Here is an 18,821-nt window from a genome sequence, read left to right as displayed (position 1 = left end):
TCTGCAGGTACAACTCATGACCAGATGGCAAATGATCTCGTTCTTAGTTGATCACAAAACAGAGTCCAGAGGATGATGCCAAATCTTTCTTTAAAAAAAAGTGCCATCTACTTATGCTATGGTTCACTCTAGGCGTCTTCTGCAAGGTCAAGTCCTCTGAACTTTCCATGTTCTAACTGGAGAAAGTCTTTGGTATAGAGCATTGTATTCTTTTCCTTTTGCTACTGTAGCAAATTAGTGCAAAGTTAGTGGCTTTAAGCAAAACAAAATTACTATGTTATAGTTCTGGAAATCAGAAGTCTAAAATCAAGGCTGCATTTCTTCTGGAGGCTTCAGAGGAGAATCTGTTTCCTTGCATTTACCAGCTTCTAAAACCTGCCTCCATTCTTTGACTCATGGTCCCTCCCTTCATCTTCAAAGCCAGCCATATGTAGCATCTTTCCTCTCTGACCTCCCACCGGCCTCTTATAAAGATCCTGGTGATTATACAGGGCCCACCAGGATAATCCAGGATAATCTCCACATCTCAATGTCCTTAACTTAATCACACCTGACATATAAGGTAACATATTCACAGTTTTGGGGATTAATGTGTAGACATCTTTTGGATGCCATTATTCAAGCCTATCACAAGCATCTCCAAGCCAAACACATCTTTCCTTTGCTAAAATGGGCGACCTTGTTTAGAATAACTTGCAGGATCTATTATGCAAATTATTCACCACACCACGTGTAAGGAGAGGAAAAAATGCCAATGGTGAGGGGAAGTAAGAACCCTGTCCTACTACTCATCCATATAATAATTGCTGTGGGAATTCTGGTGAGATCAGTAAGGGCAGTCTTTTTTTTTTTTTAAATTATAAGAATGAATTTTACTATTCATTTTTATCTTGCACATCAAAATTCATTGGGCATTGCAATCGCTGCACACACATGGGAGAAGCAATGAATGCCAGACATTTCCTTTGTTCATGTGCCAAGCTCATCGGACATCAATCACAAGACCCAAATTCAAAGATGGGAGTTTCAGGACTTCCCTAGTGGTCCAGTGGTTAAGATTCCACTGGTAGCTTCCACTGCCATGTGGCATGGCCAAAAAAACAAAACAAAAAAAAGATTGAAGTTTCAAGGATGCAAAGGTAGACCTTTCTGGTAAGGGGTTACCAGAATTGCTCCTCCTCATGGATGCTGACTAAAACACTTAACATGCTGAAACCCGGGATTGAACCAGGGACCTTTAGATCTTCAGTCTAACGCTCTCCCAACTGAGCTATTTCAGCTCCTTAGGGGTAAGCTTTCCTGACACTCATTTTTCAAAACGGAGATTGTTTTCAATCGATTTTTAGAACATTGCAGTCTTCGAAAGTGTTGCTGTCTCATTGTCCAATATATTTATCCACCCAAAAAGTTTGGAATGTCTTCCATGTATGATGTTTGCATCCAGTTCCTGGTGGTGTGGGATGGTAGGAGGAGAGACACCGAAGAGAAATGATAGGGATTCATTGGAAAGCCTCTCTGCTCCTCTGACACAGCTCAGAAAATTACAGAAAAAATTTTTTAAAATTTCTTAGAGTCCCTTATTTTTTCTCTCTTTTCATTCATTCTTGAATAATCTTGAAAGATTCTGAGAAATGGATTAATTTTTGTTAATGTGGAATCAGTTTTCTGTTTCCAGGTGATAATTTCAAGTGAGCTGGTTTCTTTGTTTTATACGCTTCCATCTACTCTGTCATAGTCTTTTGGCCCAGGTGAGAAGGTCTTGGAGAGGACTGACCTGGCTGAGAAGAAACTAAGAGCAGGAATGGTAACAATTTGGGTTTAGAATTTACTATTCTTGAGCATAGCCATCCACCAAAAAAGTCTAATTTAAAAATTGTAGAAATAGTGGAGTTAACAGAATAAATTTTCTGACAAAAGGAAATAGCTTTGCCAAAGAATACAGAAAATGGGTATATTTCCTAACATACCGAAAAAAAAGGCAACTGTCACCTGGGGGTGTAGCTCAGTGGTAGAGCCCATGCTTTGCATGTATGAGGCCCTGGGTTCAATCCCCGGCACCTCCATAAGGATTTTATCTTTTTTCTCGTCTCCAAGATATTTTATACACATACCTTCCTTCAGTCCTGCAGAATATGCTCTCCTACTTTTCCACTTTCCACCACTTTTTTTTCCCTTGCTTACATGGAAAGTAAACATGATTGGTGCAACAGCAGAAGGAAGAAACAAGAGAAGAAGAAGGAAAAAAAAAGGCTTATTCCACATCCACGAATGTCACCAATTTAACCAGCTTTTTCACCGAGACTACCATTTTACGATACTACTTAAGAGAAGGAAGATCCAAAATAAGACAGGGAAAAAAAGAAAAAGAAAGAAACCTGCGTGCACTTTCTTTAGCCAGAATAACTAATCCTAAAGACACTAGCCATGGGAAAAATTAGGGTGCTGTGAGCAGGATTCCAACCGCCTCTGGAAAAACACTTTGGAATGCAAACTGAATGCCTTAGACACATTCATGAACCTTTATTACATACCTGGAATAGAACACATGAATTCAAACAAGGGCTTCTGTTTCTCTGGTAAGAGCCTGGAAAAAGACAAAATAAGGAAAGCTCCACCACCAACCTGCTTTAATTTTGGAGACAAAGTGTTGTTCATCCCCTGCCATAGAGAACACTTGGCTTTCAGATAAATTCAAGTAATGGAGAGGTCTTGGCTCCTACATAGTCAACCATCTCTTTGTTTCCTTCCCATCCCTTCCACTGAATTCTCAAAAAGTTGAGAAGCAGATGCTCAGCAGCAAGTGGGTGCCGTGGAGGCAGGAGACGTCCCCTTTCAATAAACCAGACCCCATAGGCAGTATTTCTCCTCAAAGGTTGTCCTTTGGGGACTGGTGGAATTGATGCTGTTTCCTTTCACAGATGGCTTAAGGGATCTGCAATTTCTGAAGAGATAATCACTTTACCTGGAAGCTGATGGCAGAAAATGAGACTTTTATTGGTCTTCTTCTAAGGAAATTTTAGGACCATAACAATAACCAGTATAAATCAAAAAAGAATGAGATCAGCCTAGGAGCAATCTCATTTCTTTGTTTTTTCACAAATACTAATAATAAACTCCTTATCTACTAGTTTTTTTTTTTGGCCGTGCCACGTGGCATCTTAGTTCCCTGGCCAGGGATCGAAGCCATCCCCCTGAAGTGGAAGCACAGAGTCTTAACAACTGGACTGCCAGGGAAGTCCCAGTATCTACACGTCTTAATGCATAACAGCTCTCACTCTATCTATTCTTCAGGGGCCTTCTACTTCTAGCTGCATAAATGTCCAAACTTGAGATTCAGAGATATCAACAGAATTCCAGATTCAGTTTACAATGTGTGTAGGCAGACATCCTCAAGAGGCTATCTTGTAGGCATTTAAAATATGTCATATCCAAACCCAAACTCAACATTTCCCCTTTATTGAAGGTCAGTCTTTTTTATTGGAACTAAAAATTTTAAAATATCTTGAGAAAGGAGCAGGTCCAAAATAAATTTTATTTACCCACCAAAACACTTTTATAGCGTGTGATATATGCCAGGCACTGCTCTAAGCACTTCATACATAGTCATGCAATCTGCTAACAACCTCATGAAGTACATTCTATTATCATGGCCCTCATTCTATAGACCAGGAAACTGAGACAGGACCAAGGTGAAGGGATGAGCCCAAAGGTCACACAGCTAGAAGTGGTGGCTCCTAGTAAAGTGGTATCAGATGATCGTGGACAGCAGAAACCCTGGTTCCAGTGACCTTGGGCACTCACCACCCAGGGCTTTATGTATCCTCAAACCCACAATTCTCAGAATGTCCCATCAGGGCAGCTTTTTGTATAGATGGTATAGCACGAACATGGGGAGAAGTAGTTTTCACCTACTGGAATATTTTTTCTCACCTCTGAAAAGAATAAGAGCCCCAGGAGAGAAAGGAGGAGGTACTTTTAGAATTCAAGAGCTGGGACAGATCTTAATTATTAACCTGATTATCAAGGTTACTCGGGGCAAAGCAAAGTAGCTGAGCTAGCCTGGGGGTCCAAGTGTTTTGCTTGGATCTTCTGCCTCAAGCAAGAAAACATCTTTCAAGACTCAAATTCTATGCAGGGTCGGGGGGGGGGGGGGGGGGATGGGGGTGGTGGTGGTGGGATGAACTGGGAGATTGGGATTGACATGTATACACTAATATGTATAAAATAGATAACTAATAAGAACCTGCTGTATAAAAAATAAATAAAATAAAATTCAAAAATTCAAAAAAAAAGAAAAAAGAAAAAAAAAGACTCAAATTCTAGCTTAAAAATTCATGAAATTTTTAAAAAATTTTCCTATCCTTTTTTTAAAATTGTAAAATCAAGTATAGTTGATTTACAGTGTTGTGTTAGTTTCAGGTGTACAGCAAAGTGATTCAGTTATATATATATTCAGTTATATATATATTCAGTTATATATATATATGCTTTTTCAGATTCTTTTCCCTTATAGGTTATTACAAAATATTGAGTATTGCTCCCTGTGCTATACAGTAGGTCCTTGTCGGTTATCTATTTTATATATAGTGGTGTGTATATGTTAATCCCAAACTCATAATTTATTCCTCCCCCATTCTAAACCTTCAATGTTTCTCTATTAATGAACTGTTTTTCTAAAAATAATTCTTTGAGTAAAACTATCAGAACATTGAGGAAAAAACTTTTTTTCTTTTGTTCCCCCCTCTCCCCAGCCTTTCCCTAATTTAAATAAGATTTGTAGTATTTTTTTAATCTTTATTTTGGTCTTCCCAGCACATGAAGTGTTTTGAATCAGAGGGGAGCCCTCCCATCGTAGAGCCTCCCCCTCCCCCTACAGAGGCTGAGTTAGCAAGTAGAGTACTCGCTTGCCCAGACTCCCTCCAGCCAGGGCTCCGGCCTGGACTGGTGATCTAGGCTGTGCCAACCTGATACACCCGCCAGGACTTGCACTCGGGAACCGAAGGGAAGCAGTGGCCCCCGACAACATATGTTGGCATTGGAACAGCAGTGAGGCATCACTTGGGGGTCTGCCCTCTGGGCTTGAAACCTGGTTCTCCAGACATCTCAACATTTCTGCGAGCCCACAGGTATCCAATGAGTAAATTCTTTAGCCAGAGTCTCCTATCACTTGCAACTAAACCCTTGGTAATATTTGTATTTGCAAATACTTATCAAACACCACGTGCCAGGAACTGGTCTAAGAGTTTCTCATGTACAGACTCACTTCATCCTCACAGTAACCCCATGACACGGGTACTATGGTTATGCCCCTTTTACTGGTGAGGAGACTGAGGCATAGTAAAGAAAGCAATTTGAGGCTAAGTAATTTGCCCCAAATTATTATTTTTTTAAATATTTATGTATATATGTATGTATGTATTTATTTGGTTGCGCCAGGTCTTAGTTGCAGCATGCGGGATCTTTGTTGCAGCATGTGGGATCTAGTTCCCCGACCAGGGATCAAAGCCAGACCCCCACAATTGGGAGCATGGAGTCTTAACCACTGGACCACCAGGGAAGTCCCTTTTTAAAAAAAAAAAAAAATTATTTATTTATTTGGCATTTGCTCCAAATTATAAGCAATGAAGTAGCAAGGCTAGGATTTGAACCAGGCTGTCTGGATCTAAATCTGAGCACTTAATCACCACACATACTGCTTCTCTACAGGTTTTAAATTTTATTTATTTATTTATTTTACTGATTACATAATAACTGCTCATCATAGAACCATTCAAACACTATAAAGAGTAGAAAAAAGAAAATAAAGCAACAGTACTGCTTATAGTAAACCATTGTCTATAGCTGTACTAGCTACTTAAGTTTAATTAAAATTAAATAAATTAAAGATTTCATTCCTCGGTCACACTAACCACATTTCACGTGCTCAGTAGCCACATGCGTCTCCTGGCTACTGGTTTGGATAGCACAGCATGAATAGAACACATTTCCATCATCATAGAAAGTTCTGATCGGCAGCCCTGAGTAATTTGGCCTTTTTTTCATAGTTCTCTGGGACAGTGAACAAATACATGTAATTTTATATAAATGGAGTATTTTGCATGCTGTTTTTATTGTGGGACTCTTTAGTTATTCTCTCCTATCTATGGCTTATTTTTTCTTGCTTTGACCCCTCCCCTCTCTTGTCGGGATAAGCCAGGTGGGTAGGAGCCTTTCTGGGTCTTCCCCTGGGCTTTTACCCTCATGGAAAATTTCATATCACACGCAGAAGGGCTTGTAGTTGGTAAACATTTGCTTTTTCCCATTAATAAAACATCGTGGAAATACTTCTGAGTCAGCCAATCCAGCTCTAACTTATTCTTGTTAGTGGCCTTGTGGAATTCCACGGTTCAGATATAACAATATTTTGAGGTACCTTCAGCCTCTTTCCCAGGAGTAGGACGATTAGATTGAAAGGCATGTTTATGTTTAATTTTCATAGATATTACCAGATTCTAGCCCAAAGGTGAGACTGATCCCCATTTTCTCCAGCAATGAGTGAGTATATTCTGCCTTCTCCCTTCCCCTTCTATCTCACTGCCCCCAGACACTCCACATCTTGGTCCAGCATTAGGTGCTGTCACACCTCTAGATTTTTCCAGAATTATGATTGAAAAGTGGTTTCTCTCTACAGTGGCAAACCGACCCCAGTGAGAGCAGGTGCCCAAGGTACAAGCAATAAAAGATTGCAAACAATGTCAGTTTGCTTTTATCCATCACCACATGTAGGCCATTCTAACAATGTCAGTGATAACATACTCCCTCCCTCAAAAATCTTCTGTTGCTGTTTGTGGGAATGTAAATTGATACAGTCATTATTGAGAACCGTATGGAGGTTCCTCAAAAAACTAAAAGTAGAGTTGCCATATGATCTAGCAATCCCACTCCTGGGCATATATCTGGAGAAAACTCTAATTCGAAAATATACATGCACCCCTATGTTCATAGCAGCACTATTTACAATAGCCAACACCTGGAAGCAACCTGAATGTCTATCAACAGATGAATGGATAAAGATGTGGTACATATATACAATGGAATACTACTCAGCCATAAAAAAAGAATGAAATAATGCCATTTGCAGCAGCATGAATGGAACTAGAGATTATCATACTAAGTGAAGTAAGTCAGAAGGAGAAAGACAAATACCATATGATATCACTTATTTGTGGAATGTAAAATATGACACAAATGACCATATGTATGAAACAGAACACCTCATCTGTATCCTCTCTGGGATGGTGATACTCAAGCTGTTTGGGTCTGGGACCCCTTTGAGAATATAATGAAGCTTATTATGCATCCTTTTCTGAGAAAAATACACACATGTTAACTTGTGCAGACCTTCGCACCCAACTTCAGGGTGCTCAGAAACCTCCTCTTCCTCATTTTACAGATATAAAAACGCAGGCCCAAGACCTCAGACTAATTTGCAGCAAGTTCCATGCCCTGTGAGGCTCGGTTTTCTCATCTGCAGAATGGGAACACTCCCACTTAACCTCACAGGATTAATGTAAGAATCGAATGAGTTAATGTCTAAACATACTAGTCTAGAAATTCCGAAATTACTGCAAGGGTTGACCTTATTTTTCTTTTTTCCCCCTCATAGTCCCTCCTCCGCACAGTATAAATTAGTTGCAATGTTTAAAAATTGAGCATTTTCACACTTTAATAACCTGCAACCCATGCTCCATCTCAGAAAACTGGAAGCTCCAGCAATACTGTCCCGTGCTAGGGAGGGGCTGGACTGGAGACGCAGCATGCCTTTGTTAACAAGGCAACAGCACGGGCTGCAGGTTATCCTCTGAAAGCAGGGCGGCCTCACTCACTCACTTTACCTGCCAGGCCAGGTGGGCCCTTGGGCTGGGGATTCCTGCCCTGGGCATTTACTAGTCCTCTGCACATGCCTCAGGTCAGGTCTCAGTCAAATTAGTCACACATAGGTGATCAGGCTTGATACTGATTGAGGTGATGCTATCTTTGTCTGGGAGATTTGCATTCTAATGGGATTTAGGGGAAAGACTGTCCTAATCCTATCACTCCTTGACCACGAAAAATCCCAGTAATTATGTGAGAACTTTTTTGCACACTTGGCCAGGGACTAATGGTAGAATTGTGTTGCTTTTGCCTCCAAACTATTTCGTATTCAGTCTGTTTCTCTCCATCACCACTTTTGAGATGGTGAAGGCTGGATCAAGAGTTCAGTTTTGGAGATACTTATTGGAGTTGAAGGTATAAATTTGAGAGTCATTAGCTAGTAGGTGGTGCTTAAAATCATGAGATTAGATGAGACCACACTAGGGAAAGGATGGTTTAGAGTCATACAGAACTGAGCTTGAATCTTGTTTTCACTGCTTAGGAACTTGGGCCAATTATGCAGCCAGTTCATGCCTCAGTGTCCTCATCTGTAAAATGGGGTAATAATAATACCCATCACATAGAGTTCTCAGGAAGAATTAATGTGATAATGCAGGTAAAGGATGTGGACTATAAATAATAAAATGGAGTCACTTATGTCGAAGGGGTCTACCCTGGAGCCAGGAAGGCAGTAGGGAGGGGGAACTTAACACACCTCCACCCAGATATAATATAGACTTTTGACCCAGGCATCCACAGGCCACCTAGAACTCATTTTCTTTACTCCCTAGAAACTGCAGCTCAGCAAGCAATCTGCTGCCGACAAGTAAGTAACTGAATGTCTGCTGGCACGCGTTGTAGTTCTGTAAAACAATCTATGTTAACTTCTCTGAATGTCTCTGTCTGTTGTCTTTACAAACCCCTGCTATTCTCTGTTTCCCTTGGAGCACATTTGAGTTGCTACTGGAATTGGTGCACCTCCCAAATTGCAATTCTATTTTTTTTTTAATTTTATTTATTTATTTATTTATTTATTTATTTATTTATTTATTTATTTATTTATTTATTTATGGCTGCGTTGGGTCTTCGTTGCTGCGCGCGGGCTTTCTCTAGTTGCGGCGAACGGGGGCTACTCTTCATTGCGGTGCGTGGGCTTCTCATTGCGGTGGCTTCTCTTGTTGCGGATCATGGGTTCTAGGCACGCAGGCTTCAGTAGTTGTGGCACTCGGGCTCAGTAGCTGTACCTCGCGGGTTCTGGAGTGCAGGCTCAGTAGTTGTGGCACACAGGCTTAGTTGCTCTGTGGCATGTGGGATCTTCCCAGACCAGGGCTCGAACCCGTGTCCCCTGCACTGGCAGGTGGATTCTTAATCACTGTGCCACCAGGGAGGCCCCCAAATTGCAATTCTTACGACCCTAAAAAAACTCTTATTTGCAGCCTTCTGTGGGTTTTTTTGGTCGACAGGGACTAGCATAGCACCTGGCCCATAGTCCAGCTCTCAGTAAACACAGGCTGTGTTATCACTACAGATGAGGACACTAATTCAGAGAAATCGGTGGCTTATTCTAAGTCATCCAGTGAATAGATGGGAAATCCTTGGCTCAGAGGATGGGCTTACCCCTTCTCACAGCAGCCCTGTCCCTGTGGATGCCAGCTCACTGTCTGTAGCTCAGTTTGGGCACTGGGATTCTAGGACCTGTCCCCAAGTCCTTGTCAATAGCAGCTTCAGGGGACAGGCTGGTGGGCTCTCTGTCTGTGCTGTGATGCTGGATTAAAGAGCTCTAGTCCCCACCTTTAGGGGCAAGAATCCACTGGTAGCTGTAGATATTCATACCAAAAAATAAAAATAAAAAAGCCAAAAGATACTGATTTTCATACCAAATGCCAAATTGGGAGGCAGGGCTCTAGTTCTCACAGGTGCTGCTTTCTTTGGATTGTGGGCCAAAGGCTGTCCATGAACTCACCAAACACTGAGGGAACCAGAGTGAAACTTGCATTCAGCCAGGAGACAGACGACCCAAATTCCATTACATTCAGCAGATTCCTGTGTTCATGATCTGGTCCCTGGGATCTTTCCTCTTTTCCCATCTGTAGAACAGTCATATTCACACTGAGTAGATATTTGGCCTTTTCGGAGTGAAAGCTTTAGTGAAAAGATTGCATTTGGGGTTTTAGGAACAATCCACAAACTTTGTGGAGAAACAAGAATGTAGATGATTGTGGGTGGGATCATTGTTGAGGACTTTCTGATGCAAATCCTAAAATTCGGAAGTCCAAAAATGGGACGATCTGCTAGTTTCAACACAGAGCTGAGCTGGGAGGTATTCGTGGGCCTTTTGAAGGATGTGATGATTTCAATCGTTCTGTAAATACTGGGCAGACTTCTGGTGGGGCTGAAGACCCATGTCCAATTACCTACTCTTTCTAGAGCAGTGGTTCTCAAAGTATGGCCTTTGGACCAGCAGTATCAGCATCACCTGGGAACTTCCTGAGATGCAAATTTACCCCAGAACTATTGAATCAGCAACTCTGGAGTTCAGACCCAGCAATCTGCATTTTAACAAAACTTCCAGGTGATTTTGATACAGCTCAAGTTTGAGAACTACTGTTCTTGAGTATAACTAACTGCAAATCTGAACAAGCCTCTAAGAACATGGAACCCAGGGTGGTAAGGAGCGTGCTGGAAATGGGGTGGGAGGCAGAGGGAAGAGGTGAAGGACTGGCAGCTTGGTGTGTAAATCTGTAAGTAGGTACTGTAGGGGGTCCCTGGGAAAGGAGAACCAGGCATGACTTTCTTGACATAAAAGAAGCCATTTTGGGATCTAAGCCTGGCCGCAGTGCTTGCCCTTGAACAGGTCTCAATAATTAATGATCTTAAGGGAACAAAAGAACAAAGAAACAAAGGACTGTTATCAGGCAAGAGAGTAACAATAGCAAAAAGATAACAAATCAGGTATAAAGGCTCCCAGTTCTATTTCAATGGTAAAGATTAGTCTGAAGCTCAACCACCAGATCTACTGGAACCTAAGGGATGATGATGTTGACATTTTCTGACCCTCGTGACTTCAATCAGCTAAAGCTTAGACTCTGTTGACCTTTGCCCCAATTCTATGCTGAATTCTCCTCTGCTCAAGCCCTTCATGGATATGCATACACCACCCAAGCCCCTCATGAACATGCCTGTACCCTTAGCTTAAAACTTCCCCAAGTTTGCTGTTTGGGGGAGAAACTGCTTTTGGGAAGATCCCAGGTGTTCTCCTTATTTGCTGCAGGTAATAAATCCTTCCTTCTCCTGATCTTTGGCTTGGTTGTGTCTTTTGGCTCAACACCCACCAAGAGACGAACCCAGTTTTTGGGTAACAAATCCACAGATTATAGCATTTCTCCAAGTATAATTATCCAGTCTGAACTGGGAGTCAGCCTGTTACCAAATACAAGTCCATGTGCCCAATGCACAGTGAGGTCAAACAAACCAACACGTCAGAGTTTGGAGCAGAAAAATGTTTATTGCAGGGTCATGCGAGGAGAATGTGTGGCTCATGCTCCCCAAAACCCTGAACTCCCCGAAGGGTTTCAGCAAAGCACTTTGAGGGCCAGGTGAGGGAGGGGGGATCATAGGGTGTGTGATCAATTCCTGCATAATTCTCTGATTGGCTGATTTTGAGGTAACAGGGCAGTTTCACAGGGGTTAACATTATCAATCCTTAGGTGCCAGTAGGTTGGCGGGCTCTGTGCTCATGATCATCAAGCAGTTAATTTCTTCCTCTTGGTGGTGGTTTTTAGGATCTGAAAAACTCAGGAAATATAGCAAATACTATTATCTGGGTACTTCAGAGAAGAGCTACAACAGAGGATATGCGGGGAGGGGTCTGTCCAAGGAAAGCCCCACAGTGTCCTGCTTGGTTACAAGCCTTGTTCCACCTGTACTGGAGCACATTTATGGTTAAATTTTATCACAATTTGAAATTTCTCATGACTCAGTTGGTTCCCAAAGCTACCCACGTTCCATCTGGCCCTCCTCCTTTCCAGAGGTGAACAGATAGCTGTCTGTGATTGGTTTTCAAGAATCTCCTGCCGAGAGATATGAGCCTCCCCTTTTTCCTTCCTCATGTGCATGCAGATTATCTTTTAACAAGGATGATTCAGATTCCCAGCATTTGGCCTCCTCCCCTCACCTCTGCTTCCCCACACTGTAACCTGCATGCTAAACAGAGCCCAAAGGGAGCACATTAAAAGCATGGAAAAGTGATGCCATAAAGGTAGGCAGGAGTCCCAACCAATCTCATCTTGCATGTAATTGACATATTATACAATCTTAATAAAAAATTGCAGACATCTAATTGCCTTTATGGCCAAACACGATGAGTCCAGACCCCTGAGACCCTTCAATATATTCCAAAGCCATAATGCCTAAATCTAGGACTGCAATATAACTCAGTAGTGGTAGAATATAATCAGAAAAAAATTCAGCTTCTGACATAGAGAGCTGTTAGGAGAGAGGAGCCTGTCTAAATCTGTAGGAAACAAGTTGAATTACTTGGCTGGGAATCTCTGCAGGATTGCATCCTGGGCTATTGGTGCTCTGAAGGCTGCTTACTGGGAAGAACTTTGACTCTTCTTGAGCATTTCTGTCTGGAGGAGGGAGCCAGCTTGGCCCGTGTGCAGAGCAGCTGCAAGTGTCAGGAGACAATGTCCCCAGAAGTAACACTCAACCAATGACAGATGGGGAATCAGTAGATAAATACACACCGTGTCCTCACTGCTTGGTTGGGACAGCTCTGAGGAGGGTCCTGCTCTACCCCCCAGGACACCTCAGTAGCAGTGAGCTCCAGTTTTTATGGAATCAGGTCCCACTTCTTGCCCCTTACAAAATCAATACTCACAGATGATCGTAGAGAGGAAAGTTTCCTTTAATCAGAAAGCCAGTAATCTGGGGAGATGGTGGACACAGGGTCCTCCAAAACCACCTCTGAAGATTCTGCTCAGCCATGAAAGCTTCTAAAGGTAAACAGGGATGTAATCTCAGTTACTCATTGAGATAGAGGGTCAGAGTTGTCACTAACTCCCACTGTGTGCAGGCTTGTGGTCTTTCTTTAGATACTATCTTCTTCACACAATTTGTTCATGAGTTTACTGAAGGAGAAGCTGGGGAAGAGATCAGGTCATCTGTTAGTTACTTATTCTTCATTTAGACTTCTTTGTTCTACAGAAAGAACCAACAAGTTAGGCAAAGTACTGTGTGGTCAAAAGATTTGAAAGGTGTGCTTCGGCCAGAGATGAGTAGATCATGGGGGTGCCTGGCTTAAGGTTAGTGTCAAGAGAAAAGGGGCCTCCTGCAGAGAACTCTTTCCTGCAAAGTGGTCTTTCCTGCCAAAAGCTGCTTACAAATCCCCACTTCTCAGAACATGATTTCATTTCTATGGGATCATGGGTTAAGGTCCATCTTCTGTAACTTCTTCATGCTGACACAAGGTGCCATGTTCTTAGAGTAGAAGATGTCGACATGGGTCTGTAGCATCTCTTTGCTGACAGTTGTAGTTGCCCATTTTCATACATGGGCAGAACAAACTACAATTAGTTGGATGCCCACAAAGATATAGATTAGTATGAGCAATAGTGTTAATCCCACTCTCCTAAGGCCAGTTCTTGGAATTGTACTAGCCATACATTCAGTACTGCTCAAGATGGAGCAGCTTATGTCATGGCTGCAGTCTGTTCATCACACAGTTAGCTTTTTCCCTCTGGTGGCAGTTACAGTATCTGTAAGACAACTCAGGAATATTCATCAGTCACTGAGTCTGTGACTCTTTTGTCCTAATCATTAGCTGCTTGAGCCTGCTCTTTGTGGCCTGGGAGACTTCAGCTCTTCTATAAACATGGAGGGGCCTTTTCACTTGCAGGTGTGGGCACAGGGTTCTGCCCGGTTTCACAGTTACATACCGTGGGAGCTGGTTTCATCACACACCCTCTGTCACATTGTTCTCTTCCCAAGCCACCTTTTTTTACATCTTTGCTGGAGTTTTCTCAGATCAGCTCTCAAACTACTGATTCTTAAAACCTTGTCTTGGGCTCTACTCCTGAGGGAAGCCAGATGAAAAATACTTTAGGTGGGATGCCCAATAAGGGAAAGGGGCAGCTTTCATTCTTAACAGCAGAAAGCAAGCCATTACATTCAGGTAAATGGTATTAATGACTTCAGTCATCCATTTGTTACCACACATTAATTAGGTACCTACTGTCTACCTGAAGCCAAGGGTAGATCTAGAGAGGTTGGGGCATGATTGTAAGAGGCCTGGGATACCAATCTAATGTATTTGCATCTTCTTGTATCAAGAGGAGGGAGCTATTGAAGAGTTTTGAACAAGAGGGTGATAGAGTCAGAGCTGGACAATGGGAAGCTTAATCTGGCTCCATAGTGTGAACTGGAGCTTAAGACTGGGCTAAGGAGGCACATTACAAAACTGCTGGAATATTTTTAGTGCATGTGTGATGAGGAAACTCGGCCTCTATGCACCAGTACTGAACTGAATCTCGGAGACAGAGTTCTGGGTGAAGCAGAAAAGAATAGCTTTATTGCTTTGACAGGCAAAGGGGGCTACAGCAGGCTAATGCCTTCAAAACTGTGTGTCCCAACCTGGGGTGGGGGGTGGGGGGTTGTGAGGAGTCTTATAGTCAATGGGCAGAGTTGCTGATAGGGATCAGGGTGCGTGCAGGGCCTGCATTCCTTCAATCTAGAGATCATCTGGCGTCAGGTGGTCTCATGATGGGCTTCTGTGGTTCTCAAGGCTATTGAACTGTGACCTTCTCTCTGGAATAAAGAATGCTCCATCGAGTACTTATCATCTTCCATTTGGTGGGGGTTTTAGTTCTGCTCAAAGATATTGTGATGTGTATCCCTTGAGGGGGAACCAGGACCCTGCCACAAGGCTGAACTATTGTTTCTTGACTGCTCCTCCCTTGTCTCTGCATCCCTTCCCTTCCCTGATTAGCAACTTTTGAATCTATCCTCTGGAACTCAGGGAAGGTCAAGGAAGCTGAATGAAGCCTATTTCCTACAAATAAGAAACAGGGGACATGGAAAGACTTTTGTGCCCAGGAGCCCCACAGGGTCCTGCTCGGTTTCATGTGCTGAAAAATACTTCTCAAAAAGTTGCATACATGACTTCATAAAAATATAAAATGAACATGTCAAAGATTTTATTCCGCTCATTAGGGAACCAGTAAAATGTTAAAACTAATTCAAATGAGAATTTGAAGAACAGAGCTTTACAAGAGTCAGACCAAAGAAAATGTTGAAATGAGTTTGTTCAGAGATGCAGAATTGGTTAATATCCTACAGACAATAAAGAGTAACTTTGAAGGTTATCGTTTTTACAGATGGAAATCAATTGTCTTACTACCAGACAAAATCAGCATTTGTCAGGCAGCCACTGCATTGCTTTTGGGCAAAAATTATTTGCACTGCCATCAGTTTTCTGTAAGTTTGCCTCTACCCCTACAGAGCTATAATATAGCCTGGTCCATAGAAAGCCTGTCAGAGGAGCACTCCCAACATTACTCTGAAAGAATGCCCAATAATCTCCTTGGCCTATTTTCAAGTTTAGGATAATTTTTCTTGACAGTTTCCTCTACTGGGATTGTAAGTAATCTGCAAAGTTTAAGAGGTGCAGGGAGAGTGTTAAGTAACCCTAAAGGCTTCCTCGAGTTTGCTTTTCAAATCTAGAGCCATATAGTATTGGGCAACTAAATGGATTAGGAATCTCAAATTGGACTTTATAAAGTCTCTATTATTTTCTTTCCTAGGCTTGAGGAATGAAACCCAAGAAACTATGTCCACCAGATTTAACCTAGAGAACCTATCAGTTTGGTAAATTCCTCTCTTCTTGTGGTCCTCTCAATTTTCAACTTTCTCAGCTTCGTGGCCTCCCAGGAAGTGACCTTCCTTTCCATCTGTGAGGCTGGGACCTGTCAGCCAGGCAGCAGGCCAGTTTTCCTAGGAGAGCTTTGTGGGCCTTGGCTCACATACAAAGTCAAACCCTTAATAGAATGTTTATTGTATGTGACTGGGTCTAGGAATGGCTTTTAGTATACTGATGTGATAATTCTTTAATATTGCTCAGTGCACAGGAAAACCTGACATGCCTTGAAATCTTCCAGTTTCTACATCTGTGAAAGAAACTGGATAATTTTCTATTTTGACAATAGTTCTAAAAATTTATATAACTTTACTAACAATGAGCAGTAAAGATAAAAGAAACTTTTAAAAACTATTAATAACAATGATAATAATAATACATTTCAATCAACCATGATAAAGAAGAGAATAAACTAATGGTGGGGTCAGGACACACTACCACAAAATACGTCACCTTGGCACATTGTATATTGTTGTCGAACCCAAGCTCAGTTCGTGTGCCTGACGCACAATGAGACCAAACCAACTGAAACGCTGGAGTTTGGAGCACAGAAAGGTTTATTTCAGGGCCAAGCAAGGACAATGGGCAACTTGTGCTCAAAAAAACCCCAAACTCCTTGATGGTTTGGGGGGGGGAGAGTTTTTAAAGGCAACATTTGGCGTGAGGGCTATACGGTGTGTGACTTCCTTCTGATTGGTTGGTGGTGAGGTAACAGGGTGGTGCTCCAGGAATCTTGTGCTCAGTCTGGTGTTACCATCCTCCACCTGGGTGGGGGCTTTAGTTCTTGTAGCAGAACTCAAACACATTGTTATGTATATCCCTTGAGGAGGAACCAGGACCCTGCTTTACTCTGCACTGTTTTTTGTTTTGTTTTGTTTGTTTTGACTGCTCCTCCTTTGCTTCTGCATCCCCTCCCTTCCCTGTCTGGAACTCAGGGAAGGTCAAGGAGGCTGAATGAAACTTATTTCCTATGAACAAGAAGCAGGGGACATGGAAAGGATTTGTATCTGGGAGAGCCCCACAGGGTCCTGCTTCATTTCAACATGAGCTACTCTGCTCATTCTAATTATTTAAATAGCCCTATTCTATCTGCCTTTGACTGTGAGTAGATGCATTTATATAAAAATTAAATCATAATATAAATCATATTTTGAGTAGAGAGGAAAGCGCTTCCATGTAGAGCTGTGCAGCAGCCCCAGCCCCTGCACGTGTGAGACCTTCCACATCTTTGCTACTCACACAGACTGGGGAAACAGCAAGAACCCCAGCAAGTTTTGGGACTGGTCCCACACACTGCATATGCTTCCAGGTGGGAACATAAATAGCAGTGACCAGGGAGTGTTGAAATGAGAGATCTGGGAACTTGTCATTTGAAGAGAAAGGGCAAAGGTCCTCAGCCATTTTCTAGCAATTTCACAAACTCTGTGGAAGGAAGTCAGTATAACATTTGCAGCCTGGCCTGTGCTCAGGAAAAAGAAGTGACTAATACACCATCAAGGGAATTGTGGTTTGAATTCTCTCTGAATGTACATTTATTTCTTTTATCCCAGCTACCTCTGTATGCACCTTGCTGTGAAACAGTGTAATTAACCACTGGGTTTCAGAGAGAGGTGATAATTTTCAGCTTATTCTCAGCTCATTTTCAGTCCAAATTTTAACTTGAAAATGGTTTTTCTTCTCCCTTTGGCAGCAGCTCTCAGAAGTGGATTTTGCTGGAAGGCTTCTATTTTCATCATTCTGATTGCTTTATTTATGTTGCAAATCACTGATTTGGTGTTTGGAAATTGCCATGTTTGGGGCAGCAAAGTTTTTAGTTAATGGATTGATGAGTTTTAAACTTGCTTATAAAAAAAATTTTTTTTTAAAAAATAAAGACTTAAAGTTCCAACTCATCATGCCTTATGTTCAGGATAACAATAAACAGTGACATCTTGCCATTTACCTCAACTCTTTCTTGCATGAAAAAGAGTGGGGCACGAGAGGATTGTCATGTCCCAGGTCTCAGGTGAATCCTTGGGACAGCCACCAAGTGTGGGTTCTTGGCTTCACATAGGAAAGAATTCAAGAGCGAGCCAAAGTAAAGCAAAAGAAGTTTTATTCAGAGAGATACACGCTCCATAGACAGGGTGTGGGTCATTTCAGAAGGTGAGAGAGAACCCAGGGTATGGGGTTGTCAATTTTTATAGGGGTGGGTAATTTCATAGGCTAATGAGTGGGAGGAGTAGTCCAGCTATTTTGGGGAAGGGGTGGGGATTTCCAGGAATTGGACCACCACCCACTTTTTGACCTTTTATGGTTGACCTTTGAACTGTCATGGCACCTGTGGATGTGTCATTTAGCATGCTGATGTGTTACAATGAGGGTATACTGAGGCTCAAGGTCTAGCGGAAGTTGACTCATCCGCCATCTTGGACCTAGTTGGTTCTAACCAGTTTATGTCATGTCCTTGGGCCATATCATTCTTTAAAAGGTTGTTCCCTGGCCCCTTCCTGTCTCACCTTGTTATCAAATTAAACCTGAAGGCCAGGCAACTAAACTTCCCTCAAGAACATCTTGGTACTTGCCTTAACAACCAGGTTGGATAAACCAGTCTTTTCTCTAAACCAAACTCTGACTACCTTGTTCTCTCAATATCTGATCTTGTTGAATGCTATGGAATGAAGTAGCCATCAAAGTTGGGTGTTGGTTTGTTTTTGCCTTGACTCAGTTATGTCACCATATCTTGATCTTTCTTGGCTCCATTTCTAATTAATGAATTAAGAAGGTTGGATTACATGGATACTAAAGTTTTTTGTTTGCTGTTGTTTTCTTTTACACAACAGAGTTCTTCAAATGAAATTTTACTTGGAATTCTGATGTATAAAATCGTGTATTGGTTTCCTATTACTGTTAAACAAATCTCCCCAAAACTTAGTGGCTTAAACAAGTAATAATTTATTATGTCTCACAGTGTTACCTAACACAGGTTCATGTGCCTGATGCACTGTGAGGCCAAACAAACTGAAACATCAGA

General features: G+C 42.0%; 2 non-coding genes and 1 pseudogene across 2 annotated transcripts; 2 read left to right on the top strand and 1 right to left on the bottom strand.

The window, feature by feature from the left end:
* Positions 1-18,821, top strand: part of LOC133093062 (putative elongation factor 1-alpha-like 3) — a 61,095-nt pseudogene that overhangs the window by 16,874 nt on the left and 25,400 nt on the right.
* Positions 1,208-1,280, bottom strand: TRNAF-GAA (transfer RNA phenylalanine (anticodon GAA)). Its single transcript has one exon. It is a non-coding gene; the product is annotated as a tRNA-Phe (tRNA).
* On the top strand, positions 1,992-2,063 carry TRNAA-UGC (transfer RNA alanine (anticodon UGC)). The gene has a single exon. It is a non-coding gene; the product is annotated as a tRNA-Ala (tRNA).

The sequence above is a fragment of the Eubalaena glacialis genome, chromosome 6 (genome assembly GCF_028564815.1).
Source record: "Eubalaena glacialis isolate mEubGla1 chromosome 6, mEubGla1.1.hap2.+ XY, whole genome shotgun sequence".
Taxonomy (NCBI): Eukaryota; Metazoa; Chordata; class Mammalia; order Artiodactyla; family Balaenidae; genus Eubalaena; species Eubalaena glacialis.
The sequence above is the reverse complement of the archived record's forward strand: the minus strand, read 5'-3'. Positions and strand labels throughout refer to the sequence as shown.